This window comes from Mus pahari, chromosome 5 (genome assembly GCF_900095145.1).
Source record: "Mus pahari chromosome 5, PAHARI_EIJ_v1.1, whole genome shotgun sequence".
Classification (NCBI taxonomy): Eukaryota; Metazoa; Chordata; class Mammalia; order Rodentia; family Muridae; genus Mus; species Mus pahari.
Window position 1 is genome coordinate 20018112 of NC_034594.1, and position 23393 is coordinate 20041504.

Below are 23393 nucleotides of genomic sequence, written 5' to 3' on the forward strand. Positions count from 1 at the left end.
CCGGTTTGCAGTTCACATCACAGTCCATCACTGAGGGAAGTCAGGGCAGGGACCTGGAAGCAGGAGCGGCTGCAGAGGCCATGGAAGCCTGTTGCCTACTGGCTGGCTCTTTCACTATTATCCTGTCCTGGGCGGCCTCCACTATGCCAAGCCTCAGCTGCTCTCCATGGCCCACTTCACTGCGTACACTCACATCTAGAACACGGAGCCCGTGTGAAACGCTCAGGAAACACTTTCCAGAAGATTTCACCTTAATCCTGGCCTCTTCTTAATTGCTGCTAATATCTCAGCCCCAGCTGACCAGCATCCAGTGTCCCAGCAGAGCAAAGGTTTCACTTTAGTGGCTCTGGTCTCTTGTTAATCACACACAACCAATGCTCCGGCTCCAGCTGACCTGACACCACAGACTCTCCACACAAAAGGCCTGATAGAGGGCTGGTGAGATGGCTCAGTGGGTAAGAGCACCCGATTGCTCTTCCAAAGTTCCTGAGTTCAAATCCCAGCAACCACATGGTGGCTCACAACCATCCGTAACGAGATCTGACTCCCTCCTCTGGAGTGTCTGAAGGCAGCTACAGTGTACTTACATATAATAAATAAATCTTTAAAAAAAAAAAAAAAAAAAGGCCTGATAGAGTCTTTGCTTCCCTCTGAAGCTTCCTGAGCCAGGCCTCCAACCTCTGCATGTCTCTCAACATTCTTTATCTTCCTACCTCCCACAGAACAGCTCACTATGCTTTGAACAATGGGTCTTCTCGTCCAAAGTTCCAAAGTCCTTCCGCAGCCCCCATAGGTTTGAATGCTTGGTCATGCTGGCAGAACTGTTTGGGAAGGATCAGAAGGTGTGGCTTTGACTAGGGATGGGCTTTGAAGTTTCATAAGCTTACCTCATTCTGTTAACTCTCTTTGCCTCCCACTGGTAGATAAGGATGTAAGCCCTCAGCTACCACTCCAGCACCATGCCTGACTGCCTGCTGCCCTGTTCCCAGATCTCATGGCCATGGGCTCTAAGCCCTAGAATTGTAAGCCCCTAATAAACACTTCTATAAGTTGCCTTGGTCATGGCGTCTTACCACAGCAACTCTGATTTTCATGAGAGACGGCCCCACCCATTTCCCCAACAGGCTATAGGCATCAGCTGTGCCAGCGAAACCCGGGAAACAAGAGGAGTGTCCCTTAAATCAGATCTTCATTTAAACCTGGCAATACCATTTCAAGCTATGTACTTAAAGTTGCCTGAACTTGCATGTAGCTTGTTCTCCTGATTTGAAATGGAATAACTACCTTGTAAAAATAATTGAGAGAAGTACATAACATGTCTGTTACTTCAAGTGCTGCCTGGCACTGTATATGTAATTTATCATGAGCCTCATCCCAAATACTGAGTGATACTTCTACCTGCTCCAGAAATATGCTGAGAGAATGTGAGACACACGTGCACACATGTGTGTGTGTCTGTGTGTCTATGTGTTTATGTATATATGTGCCTATGTGTGTGTATATATGGGTATATGTGTAGCTACACACATATATGTATATATACATACATATTTAGATTTGTATGTGATATATACCTATACAAACACATACATGAAATATACATATATACACACATACATGATATATACATATATACACAGATACATGATACATACATATGTATACACATATGTGATATATACATATATACATAGATACATGGTATATACATATAAACACACACATATGATATATACATACACACACACACACACAGTGCAAAGGAGTGATTGTTTTTCTGCTGTAATGGATGAGCCCTGTGCTGAAGGCAAACAATTGCATCTACTCCCACCTAATCGTCCATCCCCACACAGGAACCAGCCTGGGGGACTCTTGCTGACTACAAAACCCACTGCACATCTGGCTTAGCAGCACAACCCACAGGACAGCACCACTCATGACCTTGTGGCTGACTGGATGCTGTAGCTGCCTGCCACTGCCTAGTATCCCATGAGGATTGTACCACATACCCAGCGGAAGATTCAAATTCAAGCTCCAAGTAAACTCCTCGGTCAACCACACCACAACAGAGAAAAAATAAAAAGCCTCAAGTCCACCTCTCAGATGCAGGGGCCTATCTGCACTCTCCTCTGTAGTGGGTTCAGTTCAGAGTCCCGTGACGGATTTAGCTGTTTTCTGTGGCATCTGGGAACTCTGACCTTCATGCCCTTGACAGTTTTAAAGATCACTGGCTCATTCTCAGTAGCACGCCCCACAGTTCTGGTCTCCCTGATGTGGCTATCAGTCTCTGATGATGATCGTGATGGTTACAAATGCCCATTCCACCACATGCTATCCGACGGAGGATTTCAGCTCCTTCCTGTAACATTTCCTTCCTCACTTGCTTAGGCACAGGTGAAAGGTCGGACTGCTTGGGACTAGAGAATGGCTTGCTGGTTAAGAGCACCTGCTGCTCTGTCCTGAGGGATGCGGTCTGAACACTGGGTGACCACAGATGCTGGAAACTCCATCTCCAGGGGCTCTGAAGCCCTCACCTGGCCGCTGCTGGCATCTTCGTTCACAGGTGTGCATGTGTGCACATACACACAAAAATAAAAGCTGGCTAAAGCAGGCTGCTTAAAGGTGTCAGCCTCTGCACTCTAATGGTATTCGGTATTCTGCAATGAACAAGCCTCCCATGGACAAACTATAAATCCTGAATTCCTCAGCTTCTCGGCTTATTTACATCAGCGTGCTTCATCGTGCATCCTGCTTTCAAACCTGGGTTGTAATCTGCCACTGCTCAGACTTTACCTGGACACTCTGTCTACCAGTGTGCCCCTTCTAGCAAATGTCTGTGTTCTTCGAAAATGGCTTCATTGCTCTTTTTATTCTGTTGCCCCATAAATGTACCATCTCTGCTCCCAACCTGGCACTAGCCATTTTTCCAAGTAATTCTTTTTTCTTTAGTGAGGCACTGCATTTAAAAACCAGTCAGATGTGCTCACACCAGCATCTCAGTAAGGAAAGCTAAAAACTATGTCTATGAGGGCTGGAGAGCTGGTTAGAAGCTCTGGCTGCTCTTGCAAAAGAGACCAGGGTTCAGTTGCCACAGCAGCTTCTAACAGTCCCTAACTCCAAGTCTGTGATATCCAGCGCCCTCTTCTGGCCCCCATATGTACTGCAAGGTGGTGCACATAAATGCAAGCAAAAACAACCATGCACATTAAAATATTTTCTTTTAAAATTAATATATATATATATATATATATATATATATATATATATATATATATTACAGGCATAGTGGCACATTTTTTTTAATTCTAGCACTTGGGAAATAGAAGCATCCAGATCTCTGTGAGTTCAAAGCCAGCCTGGTTGGTCTACATAGTGAGTTTCAGGATAGGCAGAACTACATAGACCTTGTCTTGAAAACACACACACATGGGCTGGTGAGATGGCTCAGCAGTTAAGAGCATTGGCTACTCTTCCAGAGGTTCTGAGTTCAATTCCCAGCAACCACATGGTGGCTCAAAACCATCTGTAATGGGATCTGATGCCCTCTTCTGGTGTGTCTGAAGACAGCTACCAAGTTCTCATATAAATAAAATAAATCTTTAAAAAAAAAAAAAAGAAAACACACACATATATATATACACATTTATATATGTGTACATATATATATATGTTATATATGACTATGTATACACAAAGATGTATGCACAGGTATACATATATTTACATAATGTGTACAAATATATTTATGTACATATATATTTAACATTTCCATTTGTATTCATATATATGTGTGTGTGTGTGTGTGTGTGTGTGTGCACGCACACGTGTGTTTATGTACGTATTTGATGAGTTTTATACCAGTACTTCCAATTACAATTTACTACATCAGTATTCTTTGCAACTTGCAACTACATCAAACACAACACTGAGAAAATCCTTTTGAGCAAGCTCAGTGTAACCCCTAAGTAACCATTTCCCTGCCTCGGCCTTCTGAGTAAGGATTCCAGACATGCCTCTCCAAGCCTGGCTTTCATGACTCTTAGCATGCTTGCTTATCAGTCAATCCTGTTGCAAACCTTCCTGGCATGTGCCCTCTCCCCTATCTAGCCTCCATCTGTCCCACAAGCTCCTCGTTCTGCACAGCCCAGTGAGCTCCTCAGGAGAAGGGGAAAGGGCACGGGCACTTATACCCAGTACTATTCAGGCTACTTAGAAACCACGCCTCCCTCCGGGGTGCTCCCATAGGCCAGGTGACTGAGAGCAGCTGTCCTCTGGAACAGGGCCTCGCCTGACAGGAGATTTAATCAGCAGCTGCTGAGCGGGAGGGCTAAAGGTGTGTTTGCAAAAGACTACTGAGAGAACACATTGGCCTAGCAAAGGTGGGATGGGGTGGGACAGAGAGGCAGAGGAGAATTAGAAAGGGTCTAGATGCCCCACCCACCCACCCCACCCACACCCTTGGCATTTCCAAGACTGATCTAGAACACACGGGAAGGATCATTTGGTTTGCTTGGCAGTGCTGGAGACTAAATCCAATACTGTGTACACGTTAGGCAAGCACTGACCACCAAGCTACCACCCCAGCCTCCTGAGGGACTCAAGGAACCATGGAAATAAGGCTGGAGGAGAGATGCGAAGCAACTCAGAGCAGCCACAGAGAAGCGGGGATCCTTTTGGCTGGAAAGAGCGGTTCTTTCCCTCTGTAAGACTCAGGTGCTTTTGAAAGGTCAGGATGTCTTACATCCACCCAGCCCCTTCAGCTAGCGGGGAAAGCTGTGTGCAGAAAGCCACGGGGGGGGGGGGGACTTCCACTCTCCTCACGGAGCCTGGAAGTTATCTCATTCACACAGGACAACACTGAGCAGCCTGAGAGTGGGGACTTTTCCTCAACTCACCAAAGAACTGAGGGAAGTCATAGGTCAGACCACAACCCTGAAATCAAGAGACACCAGGAGAATCCAGTCACAAAGGCAGTGGATTTCCCCGGTCTGACGCCATTAACTCCAGGACAACTGAACAGTGATGCTGGTAACCGTTGAGTGTGGTTGAGTGCAGGAAAGAAAAATCCCAAGACTACAGTCTTACGGGAACCCCATAACCTGCATGGCCTTTAACGCCAGGCACCCGCCAGGCCGGGAAGGTGAAGAGTAAGGATTTACAATGGCTTCTGGGAATTCTCCATCAACCATCCCCCAGAGTTCCATGGCTGAGTGGCCAGTGCCTTATCCAAGCTAGAGAAGAACACTGTCTAAGACTGACATTTCCTGGCTTTCCTGTCCCCAAAGGCAGAGAGAGAATGACCCGACCAAGGAACATATTTGAAGGTCACAGTCCCATCATGTCTGCAGTTTACTGGCATGATCACATAACCCTCGCCTTCCTGGTTACCGACCAACTCTCCAAAGTTCCTAGTTCAGTGATGGTGGGTAAGAGGGAAGAACGCTGACTCCGACCATCTGAAAACCCCTTAAAGGAGCTCAAAGGCAAAGTGCGTCTGAGAGATCTGGAAGCCCTGGTATCGCGTTTCTGTGGTGGCGTGGTATATAGTCTGTGTCTATGGTAGACATAGCTATAGCCAACCTTGAAACACGGTCCCACATGCAGCTAGATGACCATTCCCTTGGTTCCTAGTACCCAGTACAGTACAGTTGGTTCACATAACAATGTCTGTTGGTAGGGAAAGAGTCAAACCTTCTCGGAGGTGAATCACAGCCAATGAGATCGAGAAGTGACTGATACAGAATATGCTGTTATAGTCAGGGAGTTTGTAATAATTGTATTTAACAGGTTAACCCTTCTCACGGGAAGGCAAGCGCACAGTACATTTAAATAGAGAGAGGAAAACAAGAAGAAAGGATTTAAAAGCCAACCTGCAAATCCACACCCAGACAGATTATCCTTCAAAACTGAAAAGGGCAGCGTGAGCCTATAATCCGCTCTGGTAGGGACACCATCTCAGGAGAAAGAAACCACCACCAGTCCAGTCCTCAAACCTGCAGCCAATGAAACCGTTCTTAAAACTGAGAGTGCTCGGCACAGCCGTGCATGGCAGTAAGCCAGCACTTGAGCACAAACTGAAGGCCAGCCTGGAAGTTGGTCTGAAAAAAATATTCTTTGAATCCTGGAGGGAGCTGAAGAGATGGAGCAGCAGTAAAGATTGCTGCTCTTCCAGAGGACCCAAGTTCAGATCCCAGCACCCACTTGGAGGCTCACAACCATCTGTAACTCCAGCCCCAGGGCATCTGATGCCCTCTTCAGGCCTCTGGGAGCACTGCACACATGAAGTGTACTGACATGCATTCAGGCAAAACACTCTCACACACATAAAATAACGCATACATACATATTATATATATGTGTACATATATGTGTATCATATATGATATATATATATGTGTGTGTGTATATATGTATATGTGTATATATATATATACACACACACACACACACATATATATTCTAAAAGAAAAAGGAAACTGATTCCTAGCTAACCAACCCACAAGATTTCTTCAGGGAAAGAGACTCCTGTGGATTGAAGACTAGATTTTGCCCAAGAAAAGAAGCTAGTGAGAAAAGCAAACAAATGGGCTCATAGATAATAAATAGTGGGCATTTTAAAAAATGTTAGAAATCATCTCTACTACATCACCTTATGACTTTACTTGGTTTTTATAGAAATACAACAACTAAAAGTGACTTTTCTTTTTTTCCAGTGTGTATTTTTTAAATGTCAGATCCTGTGTTGTAAGCAACTAACACTAAGACTCATACCGAATAAGGTTAAAAGTAAGAAAATAGTACCTGAACACCAATTTTATTTTATTTTTTATTTTTATTTTAAGATAGGGTCTCATGTGGCCCAGGCTCATCTCAAACTCACTGTATTTGCCCAGAATGACCTTAAGCCCACAATTCTCTTCCTTCCACTTCCCAGGTGTTGAGGATATGGGCTGCGTGCCACCATATCCAGGTTAATGTTTACTAATATACTATGCACACTAGACAAGACACATTCAGCCACAGGAGAGTGCATTTTAAAATGTGGCATATACATTTTATTAAAGTCTTATTTAGCCATAAAATCAATTTATGACTTCACGTAGTTTGGGTCTAAATAGACCAACTAAAAGTTATTTCAAAAGCCATAAGGAGCCAAGTGGTGATGGTGCATGCCTTTAATCCCAGCAGAAAATCCCTGTGAGTTTGAGTCCAGCCTGGTCTACAAAGTGAGTTCCAGGATAGCTAGGGCTACACAGAGAGACCCTGTCATGAAACAAAACAAAACAAAACAAAACAAAACAAACATAAAGAACAAAACCTTGCCATTTTCAGAATGGATGGAACCAGAGACCATTGAGCAAAGTAAGCCAGGCTCATCTAAACAAGTGCATGTGTGTGTGTGTGTGTGTGTGTGTGTGCACGCATGTATGTGAGGGAGTGTGTGCACCTGTGTGCATGTTTATCTGTATGTGTGTGCATGCATGCCTGTGCATGTATGTGTGCATGGGTGTGCACACATGTTTGTATATGTATATGTGAATGCACATGTGTGTGCATGTATGTGTGTGTGCGTGTGTGTCTATGTGCATGGATATGTGTGTATATGTGTGCATGTGTGTGCAAGTGTAAGTACACATATGTGCAAGTTTTGTGTGTACATGTGTGTGTGTGTATGTGAGTGCATATGTGTAAGCATGTTTGTGTGTGTGGGTTCTATTTGAGAAAAAGGATAAGAAGGAAGAGGACCGGGGGTAAACTGAGTAAATAAATTTTAGACAAAACAGATTTCATAACAGAAACACTATCAGGGTTAAAGAGAGGCATTATGAAATGCTAACGGGGCGTATCCTGCTGGACCTTGAGAACACACCTGATGGGACATCAGTGGTAGATTGTGGGGAAAAGAGATGAGACCTGTATCCTTGCTGGAGGCCTCAATGCCCATCTTCTTATAACTTGCAGAGCAAGCTTGCACACAGCAGTGAGTCCACAGCTTCCTGAAGCAGTATTAAGTCAACCGAATCTAATCTGCTTATCAAACCCCTCATCAGCACCAGCCGGTGCATCTCAAGTTCACAGTGATGTGTACCAAGGACCTAACAGCAATGCTATCTGAAAGAAATTGAGATCGTGAAATCACACCCTTGTGCAACAGCAGAGTTAAACCAGACACCAAGGAACAGAGAGCAAGCTGGGAAATTCCCCCAAATTTAGAAATTGAACAACTTCAAAAAAACACAGGTCAAATAAAAACCCTCAAGAGAATTTTTAAAAACATCTAACTACATGTAAGTGAAATTTTACAAATTAGACCAGAGTGTAATTTCCTTCTGCTTAGAGGGAAATTACAACATCAGGCGCATGTGTTAGAACAGTACAAAGACCTGGAATCGATAACTTTAAGCCAGTAGCTAGAAAATGAAAGAACAACCTGATCCTAATGCAAAGACATATCAGAGAGAAAAATCAATAAAAGCTAAAAGACAGGGAAGAAAATAACAGTAAAAGATCACTCAAAATTGTTAAAGCCTTACTTAGATCCAGGATTTAAAAAAAAAGAAGAAGAAGAAGAAAAAAAAGAAAAAGATAAGTAACCAATATTCTAAAGGGAGGGGAAGCAGGGACATAGCCATGTCTGCCAGCCTGACAAAGGCCTGGGTTCTGATCCCCACCAAGACACAAACCCAGTATGAGGTTTCAAACCTAAATAATCCCTGCACTTCATAGGCAGAGGCAGGTCAAAGTCCCAGGTCATGTGTGGTTAAGGTGGTGTTCAAGATGCTGAGACCCTCCCGGGAGGAAGGGATTAGAGTTAATGACTATAAAGAGATAACTGTAAATAATCTTATGCCTCCAAATTCAGCAACTTATACAAAATGGCACTATCCTTTACGGAAATGAACCACCGAAACTCATAAGGAGAGGTGCGGCGTTTAAACAAACCAATCTAGTGAAGAAACAGAATCACCAATCGATGGTCTGATGTGCTCACGATAAATACTGTGCGACCTTAAGGGGCAACGATGGCATTCTCTACGATCTCCTTCAGGAAATACTTATGTAGTGCATTCTACTGTGATAGTGAACCCTGCATTCCTGAAACAACCAAATCAATAAAACTACCAAAAAAAAGAGAAAGCTGTCCTATTGCCCATACAAAAACTCCTCAACAAAACGAACAAACAAACACGAAAACAAGTCCAACACTTATATAAAATGAATTAAACTCCATGGGCAACTGCAACTCAATATATATTAGAAAATACGTATCATCAAGGTAAAAGTCTTGTGTCAATTGGTACAGAAAAAGGATGTAGAAAAAAAAAAAAAAAACTAACACTCAGGATTGATTGAAACAAAGCCAACCACCTAGGACTTAGGAATCTCGGTAACTTGGAAATCTCTCTCGACACAAACGGAGCCCCTACAGTCATCAAGCTCGGGGCAAGAAACTGAAACAATGTGGCAAGGATGGCTTCTTACACCACGCCATGCCACGCCACGCCACGCCCACTAACATCATACCGAAAGTCCTAATCGACCGACGCAGCAAGATGAAAAAGGAAATAAGATGTGTCAGAGGGAAGAGAAAATAAAGTCTGGTTCACAGATGACATGTTTGTTCAACAACACCCAATGTATCTTAGGGAACTAATAACCCAAAGTCCTAGCAAGACACCATGTCACCTATGACAACAACTGCCCTGCTGTGTGCAGGGAATGAATACTGAGGCTCTGAGGGAAAACGAAAACAAAAAAAAGCTGCTCTGGGCGATAGTAAAAGGTAAGAGTCAGGTGCAGGCTGGACTACTAGGCACAAGTCCGTGTGCATAGAGCTACAAAGTGTAGATGGAGAGCAGAAACATATAAATGGAAGGTTCTGTGCTATTACCGCGGCAGTACCTCCCAATATCATCTGTAGATACAATTCGACACCAGTAAAAAGCCCAGCATGCTATTTATAAACACTAGCAACTGATTGTAACATTGAAAGGGAAAAGCAAAGGTCTACGAGAGACTCAAGGTGATTCACAGTCACATGGCAGGGCAGAGCTATGATGATTGAGCGTCACACAGGCCAATAGCAGATTCTATAGTCAGTCAAACAGGATCCATGCAGAACAGACCCACAGATGCCATCAATCATCCATCTGACCTTCGACAGGGAGCAAAGGCCACTTAGTGGGAAAAGAGCCTTCAGCAACTGGTACTTAACTGAAAGAATTAACACAGACAACAGCCTTTACAGCATTCACAAAAATTAACTCAATTAGCCTACTTATGGTCTGAAGCATGAAGTGTAAAGCATACAGGTTCCAGAAGAAAACACAGAACACGTTGACCGCCCTGACTGTGACTGATCCTCACTGGTTTTTAAGAAACTACAATCTAACTGTACAAGAGATTTGTAAACCAACTCACCGAGGTGAGCAAGAACTGCATTCATGTGTGACTGGAAATAAATGGAGAAGAAACACAAAGAATGCATACATGCATGCATGTATGTATGTGCTCCATGGGGTATGAATATATGTATGTATGAATGCATATATGTATGTCTGTGCTCCATGGGGTATGTATGTATGTATGCATGTATGTATGTGTTCCATGGGGTATGTGTGTATGTATGTGTTCCATGGGGTGTGTATGTATGTATGTGTTCCATGGGGTATATGTGTATGTATATGCTCCATGGGGTATTATGTGTGCATGTATGTATGTATGAATGTATGTGCTCCATGGGGCATGGCTTACCAGTCCTGGTACTACTACACATAGCTGCTAGAAATGAAACAAGGAAGAACAGCAGAACAAGTGCCCTTGTCCACACCAAAGCAGAAGTTTCCAGGGAAAGAAAAAGGTAGACTGGTCAACATGGGAGGAGATGACCGACAAGCCTGGATCCTGTCTGACTGACTACAGACACAGATGGCTACCACGCTAGTTACAGTCAAAGGAATGCCCATGCAGCTAACTATACAGCACTGTCTCTGGACATAGCTCCAAGGACACTTGTAGAAGAAACTGGTGTGTCAATCCATAGACTGAATAAAGAAGATCTACCCTCAACCTAGGAGGTCACTGTCCAGTCTTCTGAGGGCCCACACAAACCAGAGAAACAAAACAAGTGAATCCAGCCTTTTCTCCAGCTTGGGGCCTCTTCCTACTGTGCTTGGATTCTGAGGCAGAGAGGTTCCTGCTTGAGACTCCTGGACTTACTCCAGCACACCTCGCCCCAGGACCCCAGCTACATCATCAGTTTCTCTAGTTTTCCAATCGATAGTTGACTGACCTGTGCTGCGAATTCTCAGTCTTCACTATTGCACGCAAGCGTCCCACGATAAACATCTGTATCCATCCCTCCGTGAGGGAACAATGAAAGGTTTTCATCAAGGCAGAGCTGAAGCCACAGAACTTACCCATTTATAAGCAAGTCTATGGTACAAAAACCAAGCTCAGCCAGCAGCAGGGACACACCTCTGAACAGAAGACAGACAGGCACTGGTGTAGTGAGAGCCTCAGGCTCACACTCTGGCTCAGGAGCGAGCCAGAAAAGGCCCCACTGTGAGAGCTGGAGAGACAACTCAGCAGCTGGGAGCAGGCACTGCTCTTGCAGAGGACCTGAGGAATTCAGTTCTAGCAACCACACCAGAGAGCTGGCCTCAGCCTATAACTCTAGTGCCAGAGGATCCACCACCATCCTCTGGCCACCACCGGCCAGCTCACTCCATGAGCACACACATATTCACACATACACACACACACACACACACACACACACACACTCATTCACTCTCATGAGTGCACACATGTAATTCAGAGGTGACAGTTCTCTGTGTCCTTCCCTGAAGTCCTTCCAGAGCAACAGGCTGTGTCAATAAAAGTTAATGGTCTTGATGTTATGATTTTATGTTATCATAAAACACACACACACACACATATATATATATATCATAAAACATATATATATATATATATGTGTGTGTATATATAATAAGACTTAGGCTATAGAAGTCTTATAGACTAAGGATAAACAATGGGTTTTAAGCCAAGCATCACTACAAAAGTTTTTGTTTATAAAGTAAAGCCACATAAACAACAAAACCCGCACTGTGAACTATGACAATTGTTCTTGAAAAAAGTAAGTAGTTTGGTGTAGACTTGGCACAGCCCATGCATAGCATGCCTCGGAACCATAGTGGTAAACGTCTCAGGGCTTGCCACGTGAGCTCCCAGCATACTCTCAGACCACCTTGTTATATAGTAGTTCCCTCCAAGATTAAAACTGCCCAATTTTGGGGGGGGGGTAATTCTTTAAGATTCAGGAAGTTCTAAATTGTTTCTGGGCCTGTGGGTACCAACCCCTTTGGGGGTTGAATGACCCTTTCACAGAGGTCACTTCAGACCATTAGAAAGCACAAAGAGTTATATTACAATCCATAACTGTGACAATTTTACCAAAGTAGCAACAAAAATAATTCTATGGTTGGGGAGGGAGGTCACCACAGCATGAGGAACTGTAATAAAGGGTCACAGCATTGGGAAGGCTGAGAACTGCTGCTCTAAAGTGAACTAAAACAATCAATAATGATTGATGGTGGTAGTGAGGGTGGTGATGATGGTGATGATGATGATAGCATCAGAATCGTCCACAGACAGCCAGAAGCTGTTTACAGCCAGTTTCTGAACCCAGCAATGATGTCATCACTGGGAAACAGGGCCCATCTGAGTTTGTTGCCATGGCTCCCTGCACATACATTACCTATATCACCTACGCATCACCTGCATTGCCTATGTCATGGCCCAGATAAAAAGACCCCAACCCTGATCCATAGCTTTCTCTCTCCTCTCTCTCTCTCTCTCTCTCTCTCTCTCTCTCTCTCTCTCTCTCTCTCTCTTCCTTACTTCTTTCCCTCACTCCCTTTCAGGAGCTCCTCAGTCAATAAAGACCTCTCACGTGAGAACTGTGCTGGCTTGGTATGATCTGTCCAGGAATATGCCACCTCATATTATTATTATTATTATTTTCATTGTTATTATTATTATATAACCCATCATGTAAGAAAGCACCTTAAACTCACAAAGTAAACAACTGGACTTCAGAAAGTCCCTATAACTGACCACTTTTACTAGGCCCCTCCCTTGCCAAGCTTATATAATCCTAAAGGGCAGCTGAGGGACACTTGCAGATAAGACAAGCCCAGAGGCCTAAATGGGGCTCGGGCCAACTGAGCTATAGGGAAGGGCCACTCTCCACCCTGCTGAGCTGCCCCTGTGGTGCGTTCAAGGTATCTAGGCTCCATGCTGGGGTGGGCCTCTGGTGATGTGGCTGTCCTTGAGTCATTTGTGTTCCTATAGGTGGCCCCTCACCCATATTCCTGTAAATAACCCCACTGTAAAACTTAGTTCACTAAGTGGGATGTGGTGGGATCCTAACTCTTCGGTCTGCTACAGGCTCCCTATCTGGGGGGGGGGGGGGGGGGGGGGGGGAGGGTAGGCTTTTGTTTCCATTTCCCAGGGACAGGGTCACTTACAGAGCAAATGTTAGTACTGCACCTCTCACCCACTGCAAGTGCCCTACACAAGTACAACATCCATCCTGCTACTTTGTACCTTTTTCAACATTTAGACAATGTTTCAACATGTCTAAACATATTTAGACATGACACTATGTTACAGTTACACACAGTTTCCAGTGTAGTGGCATGTTTGTAGCCTAGAGCAGCAAGTCACGGCATCTACCATATGTACACAATGGTAACGGTGCCCAAGTATGTAAGTGTGCTTACAACACACCGCATTGCTGCATAGCACATAACCCTGTGTGTGCAAAGATACTCCCAGGCTCGTCTCGTCTCTGCAGATCACTGACATGGCTGCTTAGAGAAATACAGCTCCGAGCATCGTGGCATTCTCTTGTAGTTGTAGGGCTTGGGATGCTGGGGCAGGAGGATTGCCTCATTGCTGCAGTTCAAGGCCAGCTGGACTGTACAGTAAGCTGCAGGCAGACCATCCTATGTTCTTAAAACAATGTCTAGATATGTGCACGTACGCATGTATACATACATGTTAATGTGTGTGTACACATATTCCCCAGATCCAGAATTGGTGAGTAGACTCAGCTACCTGATCTGGTTCTGGTACCTCTCGCCAATAAAATAAGGTGTTACCAAAATAATTGGGTCTGTGCCCAAGATTGGAGAAAGTGTTCCTTCTGGAACTATGGCAGGAGATAGTCGAGATATGCCAGGCAGTATGGAAGCACTAAACACACCAGACACAGACACAGACACACACACACACACACACACACATACACACTCTCTCTCTCTCTCTTTCTCTCTCTCTCTCACAGCACACACATACACATACACATACCCCCACACTCTCACACACAAGTACACACACCACATACACACCCACCCACTCACACACACATACACACTCACACACACACATCAGCTCCATGGCACAGCGCTGACTTCACCTGGCAAGGCCCTGCTTTGTGTTCACAAGGCCACCAGGGTAATTAACTGGCTATTTAGGGTCAGCTGATCTGCAACCTTTACTATATAACTTAACATACACAAAGACCGGAGTCACTGTTCTGCCTACTGTTGTAATACACCAGTGTCAGTTCAAAAGCCACAGGCAGACTGTACCATCAGTCACAGGAGAAACTGGGATTGGGGTAGCAAGAGCTCTGGGTTACCATGACAACCGTTTCAGTAACTCCATAGCTGTTCTAAACGTGATAGGGAAACTCAGGCCAGCCAATGGCCATTAAGAGACATGTCGCAAGTATGATGGGAGCCACTTGAAACTCATGGCCAGAGCAGGAGCCATGCCATCCAGTCAGCGCACTCAGCATGTAGCCTCCGAATGTCTACAGAACCAAACCACAGAGAAGATGCAGAGGGGACACGGTGACAGTGCAGAGACACAGAGGCTCTGAAAGGACAAATTCAAACCTTTTTCTTCTGTCGGCTAATTTTTCAGAGTCTGAATGGCAAAGGGATCCTCTCAAAGGCACAAGAGAAAGATTTCTATAAACTCCAAGGGAGTGAAATGCAAAGGGTTGGTCTGATGCTGTTTTGTATTCAAGTGCTGAATTCTGTAACCCAAGATCTGGTTGCTCCCAGAGAAGCGGATCCTCATGTATACCAGCTTTAGTTGTATGAATCTTGCTCCCCAGATGTGTACACACCAACATCTGACACACTGTGTTTCCCATCCAAGTACCACCTGGCTAATAAAGTTACAGCCTATAGCTGGGCAGATGAGAGGTAGGTGGGGCTTCGGTTCCCAGGCTTGGGGGGTCTGAGGCAGGGATCAGGAAGAGGAAGGAAAGAGAGGAGGAAGAAGGAAGAAGTCCATGGGGTAGGTGGACCGTGAGCACATGGCCATGAGGGCCGGCCTGTTGAAATAGGAGTGGCCCAGATGGAACACAGCAAGTGATATCTCAGGGTTATTGACAGGGAAGTAGACAAACTAGCATAGAGGGCTGATACCTGCCCAAGTCTAGTGCTTTAAGGCTTATTATAAACATAAAGGTTTTGTGTCTTTTATTTGGGAACTAAATGAGCTAAGGTGGGGTAGAAACTCCCAAATAAAATTGACCACAACAGTCAAAAACAAGTACATACTTGGGAGGCTGCGGCAGGAGAACAGGAGTAAGTCCAAAGTCAGAATTTGTAAGTAGAGCTGGCATAAAGCAGAGCTCTAACACAGCCCATGACAGTGGCATACACACAGGAACATTAGAACACTAGCAAACACCCTACACACTGTAACACACAGACCCTGACAGCAACAGAGCTATGCATGGCATGGCGGCACACATCGGCAATCCCAGAACTTACACAGTGGAGGCAAAAGGATCGAGAGTTCAAGGCCAGCATGGAAGCTTGGAATACTTGAAACTCTGTTTTTTAAAAAAGATACATAAAGGGTGTGGAGAGTCCTCTGGTCTATGGAGGACCAGAGTTTGGTCCCCGGCACCCACATCAGGTGGTTGCCAACCATCAGTGACTCCAGCTCCAGGGGAATCCCAATACCCCAGGCTTCGTTCACCTGCACTCATGTGCACAATCCACATATAAATACAGAAAAAAATACCAGAGATAACAATTCTAAAACCAATATGCACAAATTCACAACTGTTCTTCAGGGGAACACAGGGCAGCTTGTGGGGTGTAGTCTGGTTTCCCCTCAGCAGAAGCTCCAAATGGCTCGTCTGGCACTGAGTGGAAAATCCTCCTGGCATTCCAGTGAGCAAAACACTCCTATTTTTAGGTTCTTAGAATAACAACTCTGGCTGAGAGCGATGTTGGATGACAGCTTGTATAATGAGAACCCAAGGAAGGGCTTACTAAGAACTTGCCATCGTCCTTTGATCCCTGCTGGATCCTGATGCTCTGGGATCAGGCTTCAGGTGATATGGGACCAACAGGGACTATCTCATGGCTCTGTAGTTTTCGTGATCTCAGTGTTGGGTCTTGAATTTAACACAGGCACTGTGACAATGCTCTCTCCTCTTACCAAAATTAACCCCACAGTGAGACAACCCCCCCCCTTGTTTAATGGAGACATTCACCCCCACACATTTCAATAAAGCCTGAAGTCCTTTTTTTTTTTTAGTATTTTTTTTCTGCCTTAGTCTTTTTTTAAGTTTTTTCCCCCTTTGTATTAAACAAATGGGTCTCTAATGGCTTTGAGCTCAAGACACAATTTGAACACATGAAGGAAAACTCTATCCTCATAACGTTAACCTTGAGTGAAGAGATTCCTGTCCTTATAAACCAACCATCAAAGTATGTTCATTGGGTACTACAGCACCATGGGGGGAAACCCAAGCTGGGTCTGTCTTCCTAGTAGGCTGTTTGGCTTGGCTATTGTGGCTGTGAGTAGCTAGCCACTTATCCCCATGCATAGAGTCCTGAGTTCAAGGCCCAACATGCACACAGATCATGAGAAAGGGAAAGAATGTTAAATTCATTAGTCACAAATAATCAAAAAGATCCCATAGCTGGCCAGGTGGTGGTGGCTCATGCCTTTAATCCCAGCACTCCGGAGGCAGAGGCAGGCGGAGCTCTGTGAGTTTGAGGACAGCCTGATTTACAGACTGAGTTCAGGGACAGCCAGGGCTAGACGGAGAGACAATGTCACAAAAAACAAAACAAACAAACAAAAAAAGATCTCACAGCCCACTCCCCCTCCCCCCAAAAAAAGCAGTTTCTCATAACTAACTCAGCAAAGTATTAGGGGAAAGATTCGTGAGGGTCCTTCCTACTCTAAGTGACAGCACACACCCACACTCTGAACTTTGAGCCCTTTTCCAAAAGCGTTCTATATAACTCCATGTCCCCTTGGATGTGGGACCTTTATGTGCCAGCCAAGTCTCTCCTAAGCCATGACGTGCAGCATTTTGTTCATTGACAGCAGCAGACTAAGCAGGCAAAGCCACCAGGTGGTAACCAAATCACACCCAAGGTCCCAGCAACAGCCACCAACTGAGCTCATCTCTCATAACTAAGGGGACAGACAGACATAGTGCACCTGCTGCAGCTGCCGGAAAAGGCTGGAGAAGCCCTAGCCTGAATGCCAGACTATGTGTGCACGTGTGCCCTGAGAGCATGAGTGCCCTGAGAGCATGTGTGCATGTGTGCCCTGAGAGCATGTGCGCCCTGAGAGCATGTGTGCATGTGTGCCCTGAGAGCATGTGCACCCTGAGAGCATGTGTGCATGTGTGCCCTGAGAGCATGTGTGCATGTGTGCCCTGAGAGCATGTGCGCCCTGAGAGCATGTGCGCCCTGAGAGCATGTGTGCATGTGTGCCCTGAAGAGCAACACAGTAAAGACATCACGGGTGTGCCCAGCCAACTGCTTGACATGCCTCAGATAAGTGAGCCGAACATCTCTGCAGTAGTCCTTAGCTTTCCCAGGAAATAAAGGGGGGCTGCAGGGCAGGTGCTATCATACATACTGCACATGCTGCTCATTCCTGACAGCCACGCAATTAATTAAAGAGCAGATAGAAGCTTCAGAAATAGTCTTCCCTGAGCTAAAAATCATGTAAGCTGAGAACAGGGTTCATTTTGCCAACATAAGTCTAAGGAAGATCAATGTGAAGCTTACATATCAATGGGACTGTGTTCAATACTACAGAATGATACACTTCAAGATGGGCAGTGAGGTCAGTTTATGTGTAGAAAGCACGGGACCGGAAACTCCAACAATCAGAATATCTGAACTCAAATGTAAGTGTAAGCTTTGCCTAATCCACATGTACATGTGAGGAATTGAAAATGTTTGAGAACAAGGTCTGAGTCTGAATTCATGCAGCGGACCCTGACATCCCCCTGTGTGTAGTCTGTAAATAACTTTGGGTGGAGTCCAAGCCCTCTGCTTTCCCTCACAGTAAATGCAGGGGTGCTGTTGTCCTGGCCTGCTAAGCAGGATGATGTAATGCTCAAAAGGCATCGACTGTGAGCATCCTGCAGAGAAAAGCCACCAGGACAGGCAGTCCAAGCATGGCGACTGTTGAGGCTTGTGACCACAGACATGCAGCATGCAATTCTGTGAACCCTTCCAGCTTGTTTATCCACATGGTCCTTGCCGGATCTAAGCCACATTCTGGCCTTGGGAGAGAGAAGATCATTTCTTATTACAAAATCGTGACTTGCGTCTATAAGAGTATAATGCCACGGGCCTGGTGGGATGAAGAAACAACGCAGACCTGACAAAGAACTTGGCTTTAAACTCTAACAGAGCCTTCAAATGAAGTGCCAGAGGCATCCAGGATAGACGAGTGTTTGGCACAGTTTGTCTGCCCAGCCCAAAGCAAAGCAGGACTATGCACAGCTCTTCCCGAGACCCTCAAGAGCAGTTCTTGACCATCCCTATCTGCCCTGGCTACCAGCGGTCCTGATGTTCCATCCCACTGTGCTGACCCACTCACCCATTACACTCTTTCTAGAGGCTTCCCTGACTTCTATTTTAACCCCCAACTTCCTTCATGAGTACCCAGCAACCCCCAATCCAAGACTAAGCTACTCCTATACCCTAATCCATGAAGCCTAGACAAAACTGTTCTAAATATGCATCATATTGCTACCTGGGATCAGCACAGTGGCACCTCCTGGGCAATGTCTGCTGCTTCAAAGGAGCCAAGACTCCTTAGTGAGACCTTCTTTGCACACATGTGTATACACACGCATGCACACACACACACACACACACACACACACCTCGATATTTATTTTAACAGGTTTAACAGTTATCAATCTACACCCAAATCACAAAGAGAACGAGTTTTAAAAATATTTTTCCTACAATCCCACCTAAGAAAACAAAGCTGAGTTTCAGTTTGTCCCCCTAGAAGCACCTTCCTTCTTGGCTGCTAAGATAATCTCTTTTCCTGACAGACCAAGCTGATTTCCTATCACGCCACTCAGGAGAGACTGGGATTGTAAATAGGTGACACAGGGCTAGGGGTATGGCTCAGCCAATAAAGCATGAGGCCTCGAGTTTAGATTATAGCAAAATTGGACTTGGTAGTATATCCATAATCCTAGCATTAGGACTGGATGAGTGGGGAGAGAAGTACGTCCATAGTCCTAGCTCTGGGGAGCCCTGTGTATAAGAAGACCCAGTATTCACTCTGGCCAGTTGGTGAACTTCAGTTTCAGTGTAAGACCATGTCTCCAAAGGATATGTCTGATGTAGACCTCTGGCCTACACACATGCACATACATGCACAAAGATCAGGTGTACATACCACGCACGAACAAAAGATAGGAAACACGCAGACCATATGCACACAAGACTGAACATGAAAACACAAGAGTTTCCGTTCCATGCCCAGAAACATTTGCAGAAAGGCTGTTAAACTTGTCCAACAGGACTTACGGCACACGATGCATAGACAGCCTGCCGGGCAGAGTTAAGCACAAATGCTAACCTGCTGCCCTCGCATCCCACCCCGCCAGAGCCTCAACCCTGCCATCTCCCCTTATGATCCAATTTTGTTTAACGGTCCCCATTCCAAACTAAAGGCAGGAAATGGAGCTTCGAGGAACTTAATAATCATAGAAAACTGAATAAGCTTACAGAGTCTCCTTTACAAAATGGAAATCAATACAAAAGGCAAAAGGTCAGAGAATGACGTCAGTTCTCTGGTGTCTCGTCACGTGGGAGCCAGAATGCCGCAAACAGATCTCGAAGGGAACGAGGCTGCTGTTTACCAACCGCATGCACATCCAGACAGCGGCTCGCCATTAATATCTGAAACAAATATCTGCTGTTCATCTATTGTGTTGCCAGGACTTCTCTGAGGCCAGACTGGGTTCCATTGGTATACCAAAGGTGCCAAGCTGAGCACACCTCAGCATTGGGGGGTAACTGTTTACAACCTTCACAATAAAGCCCAAGATCTGACTTTCTCGTCAACACTTTCCTTTGACTGCACAGTGCCTTCAGACATCAAATTAAATCTAGTTTTCCGCCACTAATGAGCAGGTGTTTTCCTAAGCGGGGACAAAAGCAAGAGTTAGGACTGTTGTCCTCTACTTGCGCCCAGCCCCGATGTACCTGGCTCCTGATATGCCCTCAGAACATATTTGTTCAACAAGCCCTCTAAGTAAGTCCAAGTAAAGCCAAGCCCCTGAGCTTCTTTGGAAGCTGTTTTCCATATGCTAAGTAGCTGGAGTGTGCCCGCTACAAACCTAAAATGAGATTACTCAAAGCTGCCATCTGCCACTCTCCTGCAGGGACCTGCGGCATGGAAACAGTCCCGTGGTTCTGTTACGGCGCCCTGCTAATCTTATCTCAGACTAGGCAGAATACATGCTTTAGTCACTAAAGTTATCTCGTGGGTTAAAAATAGTTGCTTTGTTTTGAGGAGAAACCATACAGTAAAGTCCCCACAGAATGGAATGCATCCCCCGAGATGCGGTGAGCTCTCTGCATGGACGACAACTTAAATAACCATTAACTCCAGAAACTAGAGCAGAGCAAGATGAGAGGAAGACAAGCACATTCCCTCCCCCGTAATGAACAGTTCCATTCAGGGGACGTTAGAAATCATCACCAAGGTCTGACTTTTCTCAGAAGGTGACAGTCACAGCTGGTCTTGGATGCTGTCAGTGCACACATGTTACAGAATCTGTTGTTACTTTTGGGTCCCAAGAAGGCCACTGACCAGAGCTTAGGCACATACAAGTACCAGCAAGACCAAGACAGTCAAAGAGCCATTAGAGTGACAGATTCCCTGAGTCTCTAAGGCCATCAACCAATGCATCCATCCTAGGGACAGAGGTCACCCAACTCATCTCTAGAAAGTTGGCCTTTTTGTCCCCTAAGACGACTTCCACCAACATCTGCAGGCAGAGAGCACGTGGAGAGCAGTGAATGTGGAGCCTGTGATTAGAAAAAATTCTTATCCAATTAAAATTATTAAGACTGAGTGGCAGAGCCCCAGCAGGGGCAATTTACTTCCTCAGATGGAGGGTGAGCTAGTTATTACTGAGGGTTTCCTACTGGGATTCAGAGCTAGCGCTGTGTGCCTGCTGCAGCCTTTCAGAATCCCAGACAGGCGTGTGCTCAGCACTTACTGGCAGAGAACCCTGACATAGACTCTTCAGCTGGAAGCACGGTGGGCATGAGGAGTCAGGTCACCTTGTTACTGTCTCTTACCTTCTGGGCCCTCGTGTGCTAGAAAAGCCACCGGAAGCACAGATTATCATCCAGTGAGAATGACAGCCGAGGCCTAAGGACTTCTCTTTACCCCACCAGAGGGATGTGCAGCTTGTTAGAGCGGCTGGAGTATCTGGAAGCGAACTGAAGAGGAACATCCATCCCATCTGACACCTTCAACTGATTAAACTAACTGGGTCTTTCCACGCTCCCTTTTCGTCACGGGTGGTATTCATTTCATCAAGAATGGCAGGACAGAGCAAGGTACTTCCTCAGTAGTATGGTTTCTTGCACATGTGTGCGTTATAACCCCAGGACTCTAAAAAGGACTGGAACCTATGGGTGTTTCCCTCAACACCACGGCTCACCTCTCTGGCACTCACACCTCAGAAGCGAGGCAGAACCCTGTTTCCCTCAGCACTGCACCTGGCCTCCCACCACTATTCTATCTGCGTTGTGAAAAATGGCAGTCCTTCTCAGTCACGTGAGAAGCAGATAAAACAGGATGAGGGACAGGAAGGTGCCTCTTTCCCACAGAGCAGGCCGAGAAGCAGCTGAGCCAGGGACAGCTGCGGACTCGGGTCTCTCTACCCCTCAGTTGACTTGGCTTCTTTTGTGCAGTCACTGGAGGTCACGGAAAGAGTGAAGGCCAGACTTGTCATTCCAGCGTCGGGTGGGGGCGGAGAGGATCTGAGTTGTCCTAGCATCTACAACTCTAGTTGGACAAAGTCTAGTGTGGAGGTGCCGGTGTGAAAATCTCTCCTCTCTGCACAGCACACAGGATGGGGGCACGGTGCTGCTCAGCCTCCTTGGGAGCCCCTCATACCTCCACCCTGATCTTCAGCCAAGAAAACCCTGGAGGGGTCTGGAAATGGGTGTGGCCTGGTGCGGGGTGTGGCCCAGAACAGCCCCTGACAGGAGGAGCTGGCCTGTGTGGGCAAGACAGAGAAACACTAGGCCTACCTAGTACCCTATTGTTCTGTGCAACCGAGAGGGGGCCTTGGGGATCAGTCAACACTATGCCTCAGAGAACATAGGACACAGGTAAGCCGCCTACAGCCAGGATGGATGGAGCACCTGATCGGCTCTGTCAGGCAATGCAGGGCAGCTGGCCTCTGTAAGAGTGAGAGTCTCAGGGGGACAGACTCACCCAGGAGGTAAGAAAGGCCAAGGGCCATGCATGAAGCTGACCGTACATGTTAAACCAACCTTAACAGCTCGCTCACAGCCATGGGCCAGGGGGCCTTGAGGAGGAGGGCATGCACACTTGCTCTCAAGCCTGGAAGGACACAAGAATTCGACATCACACTTTAACCCCAAGTCCCTGGTTTTTCCTCATGTTACGCATGCCATGCTGAAATGTTCAGGAATCGTTGCAGCATCTAAGTTTTTCACCATTTCTTTTCCCTCCTTTCTTTTCTTCATTTCCTTCCTTTAAGCTTGAGGACCCTTTTTTTTTTTTAGCGTTTGAGGGCGGGGAGGGTGGGAGAAACAGGCAAGCTGTAATCCCCACAGCTGAGGGAGGGGTGTGGAGGGGGAGAGGGAGGGGGAGTCATGCCTCCTGAGATGGGAGAGCAAGAAAAAAGGCAGTCTCCTCCCATCCACAGAGGGCTCTGAGCAGCTGGGGGGGGGGGGGGGGGGGGGGGGGGGGGGGAGGGAGTGGAGGAGAGTGTGGGAAGGAAATGGTGGTAAAGCCCA

General features: G+C 46.0%; 1 protein-coding gene across 4 annotated transcripts in view; it reads right to left on the reverse strand.

The window, feature by feature from the left end:
• Tbc1d8 (TBC1 domain family member 8) overlaps positions 1 to 23393 on the reverse strand; it is a 105930-nt gene that overhangs the window by 55214 nt on the left and 27323 nt on the right. The gene's annotated exons all lie outside the window — the stretch shown is intronic.